Source organism: Oncorhynchus nerka, unplaced genomic scaffold (assembly GCF_034236695.1).
Source record: "Oncorhynchus nerka isolate Pitt River unplaced genomic scaffold, Oner_Uvic_2.0 unplaced_scaffold_1017, whole genome shotgun sequence".
Classification (NCBI taxonomy): Eukaryota; Metazoa; Chordata; class Actinopteri; order Salmoniformes; family Salmonidae; genus Oncorhynchus; species Oncorhynchus nerka.
In genome coordinates, this window is record NW_027040283.1 from 100,782 (window position 1) to 107,136 (window position 6,355).

Sequence of the window (6,355 nt, forward strand, 5' to 3'; positions counted from 1 at the left end):
TAGCTGTTTGGAGAATGTAGCTGTATTGACCCTATGGAGAATGTAGCTGTTTGACCCCTATGGAGAATGCAGCTGTTTGACCCCTATGGAGAATGTAGCTGTTTGACCCCTATGGAGAATGTAGCTGTTTGACCCCTATGGAGAATGTAGCTGTTTGACCCCTATGGAGAATGCAGCTGTTTGACCCCTATGGAGAATGTAGCTGTTTGACCCCTATGGAGAATGTAGCTGTTTGACCCCTATGGAGAATGTAGCTGTTTGACCCCTATGGAGAATGCAGCTGTTTGACCCCTATGGAGAATGTAGCTGTTTATCTGTATTATTGACCTCTATGGAGAATGTAGCTGTTTGACCTCTATGGAGAATGTAGCTGTTTGACCCCTATGGAGAATGTAGCTGTTTATCAGTATTATTGACCCCTATGGAGAATGTAGCTGTTTGACCCCTATGGAGAATGTAGCTGTTAATCTGTATTATTGACCCCTATGGAGAATGTAGCTGTTTATCTGTATTATTGACCCCTATGGAGAATGTAGCTGTTTGACCCCTATGGAGAATGCAGCTGTTTGACCCCTCAGCTGTTTGATATGGAGAATGAGCTGTTTGACCCTATGGAGAATGTAGCTGTTTGACCATGGAGAATTATTGACCCCTATGGAGAATGCAGCTGTTTGACCCCTATGGAGAATGTAGCTGTTTGACCCCTATGGAGAATGTAGCTGTTTGACCCCTATGGAGAATGTAGCTGTTTGACCCCTATGGAGAATGCAGCTGTTTGACCCCTATGGAGAATGTAGCTGTTTATCTGTATTATTGACCTCTATGGAGAATGTAGCTGTTTGACCTCTATGGAGAATGTAGCTGTTTGACCCCTCTGTTTATCAGTATTATTGACCCCTATGGAGAATGTAGCTGTTTGACCCCTATGGAGAATGTAGCTGTTAATCTGTATTATTGACCCCTATGGAGAATGTAGCTGTTTATCTGTATTATTGACCCCTATGGAGAATGTAGCTGTTTGACCCCTCTGTTAATCTGTATTATTGACCCCTATGGAGAATGTAGCTGTTTATCAGTATTATTGACCCCTATGGAGAATGTAGCTGTTTATCAGTATTATTGACCTCTATGGAGAATGTAGCTGTTTATCTGTATTATTGACCTCTATGGAGAATGCAGCTGTTTGACCCCTATGGAGAATGCAGCTGTTTGACCCCTATGGAGAATGTAGCTGTTTGACCCCTATGGAGAATGTAGCTGTTTGACCCCTATGGAGAATGCAGCTGTTTGACCCCTATGGAGAATGCAGCTGTTTGACCCCTATGGAGAATGTAGCTGTTTATCTGTATTATTGACCTCTATGGAGAATGTAGCTGTTTGACCTCTATGGAGAATGTAGCTGTTTGACCCCTATGGAGAATGTAGCTGTTTATCAGTATTATTGACCCCTATGGAGAATGTAGCTGTTTGACCCCTATGGAGAATGTAGCTGTTAATCTGTATTATTGACCTCTATGGAGAATGTAGCTGTATATCTGTATTATTGACCTCTATGGAGAATGTAGCTGTATATCTGTATTATTGACCTCTATGGAGAATGCAGCTGTTTATCTGTATTGCTCGCCATGGAAACCCATTTCATGAAGCTCCTGACGAACAGTTATTGTGCTGACGTTGCTTCCAGAGGCAGTTTGGAACTCGTTAGTTAGTGTTACAGCCGCTGATGCTCCTAGAAATTTCCAGTTCACATAAACAGCACTTACGGGTGACAGGGGCAGCTCTAGCAGGGCAGGAATTTGACAATCTGACTTGGAAAGGTGGCATCCTATGATGGTGCCATGTTGAAAGCCACTGAGCTCTTTATTAAGGCCATACTACTGACAATGTTTGTCTATGGAGATTGCATGGTTGAGTGTTTGATTTTATACATCTGTCAGGAAGGTGTGGCTGAAATAGAATCCACTAATTTGAAGTGGTGTCCACATACTTTTGTATATATAGTGTATGTACTAATGGGTGTTGTTGCCCCATACCAACGATAAGCCTGTCTTCCCCATCACATCATGAAAGGTCATGTTGATGTTCATTTAACCTCTGTCTCTCTCTTCCTCTGACTCCTCCCTTTCTCCTTTGTTTCTCTCTGTCTCTTTCTCTCTCTTTCTCCTCTGTCTCTCTCTTTCTCCTCTATCTCTCTGTCTCTCTCTTTCTCCTTTGTTTCTCTCTATCTCTCTGTCTCTGTCTCTCTCTTTCTCCTCAGATCTCCAGGCTCAAAGCGTCAGTCCACCAGGTAGGTAGAGTATAAATCTACAGTGATTATAGCAGTTCAATATTAGTCAACTTTATTATCCCACATGGAGAAATTCATGTGTCCATACAAACCATTCTATAACCCATTAACAAGTAGTGTTTTATGGAACTACTAATACTTGTCAACCACAAAGCATCACTGCTGTTAGAATAACAGAATCACTGTCATCATCTGTCCTCACCATTGTGTTTTCCTCTCTGCTGTTTACAGCTGAACTCTCAGTCAGACTGGTGAATGGGACCACTTCCTGTTCTGGGACAGTGGAAGTCTTCTACAGAGGAGAGTGGTTGGGTCTATGTACTAGTGGGTTGTGGAGCATAATGGGAGAGACGTGGTTGTGGGACATGAGAGAGACCAAGGTTGTGTGTAGAGAGCTGAATTGTGGGAATCCTGTATCTGTATCTAGAGGACCTCTGATTGAAGATGGAAGAAGAGGAGTCACACTATATAGGTGTAGTGGAGATGAGTCTTCTATTGGACAGTGTGACATCACAGGAGGACCTGGTTTCTGTGATGGTGGATATTATCATCATGTGACCTGTTCAGGTAAGAGACTGGTCATATTGAGAGATTTATTTATACATTATACAATATTACCATTTATCATGTTTTATGTGTTTTTATTTCATTTAAATAGAGGGAGAGATGTCAGATGTATTTAAACATTATATTTGTGTTTGTCATATTGGTTTATGGGAGATGTTCATGGGCAGATCATTGTAGTTCAGATGGTACTGAAGTGAAGCTGCCTGATGGATGTCCAGCTGTTTATTTTCTATAAAGTGAAGTGAACTTATTCCTGTCTCCTGCCTGCATTATTCCCAACCCGATCCTGAGTGACTAAGAACCCATTTCTACCTCTTACAGTATCAAACATAGCAAACTACAATCTTTTATCCAACATATTTGTGTTTAGTCCTTGACAGTGTCATCAACAAAACTGATTGAATGTTCAACCTACTCTTTTTCTCCAGAGTCTGTGCGGCTTGTGGATGGAGCTGGTCTCTGCTCTGGGAGAGTGGAGGTGAAGTCCAATCAGTCCTGGGCCTCAGTGTGTGAAGCTGACTTTGACCGGCAGGATGCAGAGGTAGTCTGTGGGGAGCTTGGCTGTGGGGCTCCTGCAGCTCTACAGGGGGCTCTATGGAGAAGGTGAGGGTCTGACCTGGGATAAAGAGTTCCAGTGTAAAGGCAAAGAGTCCCTTCTCCTGGACTGTGACACCTCAGACAGAGAGAACAACACCTACCTACCTGGTAATGCTGTTGGACTCACCTGCTCAGGTAAGAAACAGTTTGTCACTCAGTCAACATTGTTTCTCATCTGGAGTGAAGAATATGAGAGACAATATAGGTGTGTTTTAGTGAGAAAATAGTAAGATTACTGTCTCTCTCTTTTCTTTTCTCAGAGCCTGATGATGTGAGGCTGGTGGGAGGAGGCAGTCGCTGTGCTGGTGGAGTGGAGTGGTACGACCAGGGAGAGTGGAGGACTGTGGGAGCTGACTGGGAGCAGGAGGATGTAGCTGCAGTAGTGTGTAGACAGCTGGGTTGTGGCTCCACTGTTTCAGTACTTCCTGGAAACACCACTAGAGGGTTTAGAGTTATCTGTTCTGGGTCTGAGTCTTCACTGAGGGAGTGTAGAAGAATGTATTATCTCCCTCCTGAACTCACAGTGATCTGCTCAGGTAATAACAACATATTATAATTGTATTCAACTGATTTCCTTCATTCATACAACTTCCTCTGCACCTCTCATGATGACTGTTTAACTTGTAAATCTGCTTTGCAAAATAGATCACTCAGTCAAGTAGGAATCAAATGCAACTTAAATATCCCAGAATGCTTTGTATTTGAGTGTTACCTCAGTGAACGTCTCTACTCACTACCACTGTCACATGTCATGTTATTGTCACATCTAAATGAGGAAAGTAGTTGAGGAGCTACGTTTTCTTTTTCTCTCCTCTTGTTCCAGATGTCCTGCTTCAGCCTGATATCAACATATGTTGTCTCAGTGACTGTAGGCCCACTACTCATGTTGCCCTGTGAGGGAGGGTGGCTGGCACTGTTACATGCTGATGTTATTGTCATATTTATAGGAAACTAGTTGAAGAGGTTTGTCTTGTTCTCTTTTATTGTTACAGATCTCCTGGTCCAGCCTGATATCTTCCTGACTGACCCAATGGGAGGGGTCTTCAGGGGCCACCAGGGGCCCGAGATGTTCAGGGGCTACAACTTCACCATCACCTGCTCCACTCAGCCACAGTACCCAGGAGGCTCCTTCCTCCTCACGTTCACCGGCTCCAACAGAACCCAGATCCAGCCAGCTGTCAATCACTCTGCTGCCTTCCTCTTCCCTGCTGCAGATGACTCCCACCAAGGGAACTACAGATGTGTTTATGACAATTATGTTTTCTCTCATAACTTCTCCTCTGAGAGTGAGCTCCTCTCCCTCACCATCACAGGTAACTGAACATGAACCAGACTTATAACTTTGTCATTGACAGATTTCCCACAGATCTATGTGATGATGATCAGTCCCCTCATCAAAGGTGTTTCTGTTTGCAGCCTCTCCTCTGCCAGCCTTCATCATCAGACACGTTGTAGTGCTGCTTATCCTACTGACATCCATCACCACCTCCTACCTGTACTACAAGGTAAAGACATTTACTCAGACGTTACAAGTCATTTAAACTAGAGGGGGAGGGGGAGAGGGAGGGAGAGAGAATGGAGATACTAGAGAGTAAATGTCTGACTGTTGGTGCTGTGCCTCCCTAGCCCACCAGGAGGCAGAAGAGAGTGAACAGGGTGAGCAGCATGGATCTTGATGTCAATGCCATGGAGATGGTCTCTCTGAGCTCCAGAGCTGAAACTGGACCGGGAGAGGAGAGAGCAGCCCAGGGGACGGAGTAGGAGTAGAATGAATCTGACCCTACATGCTGATCTTAGGTCAGTTTTGTGTTTTAAATCGATGCTCAGCAGTGGACTGGTGTTTAAAATGTGGTGACAAACCTGAAGTGGTTCTAATTTTAATAACAAGTTCAGAATTAGTTTATCTTTCTAGAACCTTGGAAGAAATCTAAAAGGAGTGATTGCAACCACCATGGGGTTTGGGGTAAATTGTGGTTTGGGGTAACATGTGGTTTTGGGTAACATGTGGTTTTGGGTAACATGGGGTTTTGGGTAACATGTGGTTTTGGGGAACATGGGGTTTTGGGTAACTTGGGGGAACATGGGGTTTGGGGGAACATGGGTTTTGGGGGAACATGGGGTTTGGGGAACATGGGGTTTTGGTAACAATCGGCTTTTAATTATTTTAAGAGAGTAGCTCAATTACGTCTGTTTCATGTTCCAGTATTGCTTCTTATCTTTATTTCTTTTGTCTTATTTAGTGTCTCTTAGATTCTTTATCTTATTTATTGTCTCTTAGATTCTTTATCTTATTTATTGTCTCTTAGATTCTTTATCTTATTTAGTGTCTCTTAGATTCTTTATCTTATTTAGTGTAATCATTAGATTCTTTGTATCTTATTTAGTGTTTTAGATTCTTTGTTTATTTATTGTCTCTTCATGATTCTTTGTCTTATTTAGTGTCTCTTAGATTCTTTATCTTATTTAGTGTCTCTTAGATTCTTTATAATATTTAGTGTCTTTAGATTCTTTATCTTATTTAGTGTCTGTTAGATTCTTTATCTTATTTAGTGTCTCTTAGATAATTATCTTATTTATTCTAAATTCTTTATCTTATTTAGTGTCTCTTAGATTCTTTATCTTATTTAGTGTCTGATTCTTTATCTTGAACTGTTTCCATTATTAGTCCAGGTATTATTATAATCATCTGTTCATTCTTTGTATTTTGAAACATTTTTTAATAAAGGGGTTTGTTAACTGAGATACCTCTCATGATGTTATTGATTATAAATGTTATGATATTGATTATGATGTAGATTAGTGTTATGTTGTTAGTAGTATAGAGAAATGATGTTATTGATTTAAATGTTATGATATTGATTATGATGTAGATTAGTTTATTGGACAGACTATATAATGATGTAT

At 41.6% G+C, this 6,355-nt stretch overlaps 1 pseudogene; it reads left to right on the forward strand.

The window, feature by feature from the left end:
* The window catches only part of LOC135570224 (CD5 antigen-like), an 85,990-nt pseudogene extending 80,461 nt beyond the window's left edge, over window positions 1-5,529 (forward strand).
* The last annotated feature ends 826 nt before the right edge of the window (window positions 5,530-6,355 follow it).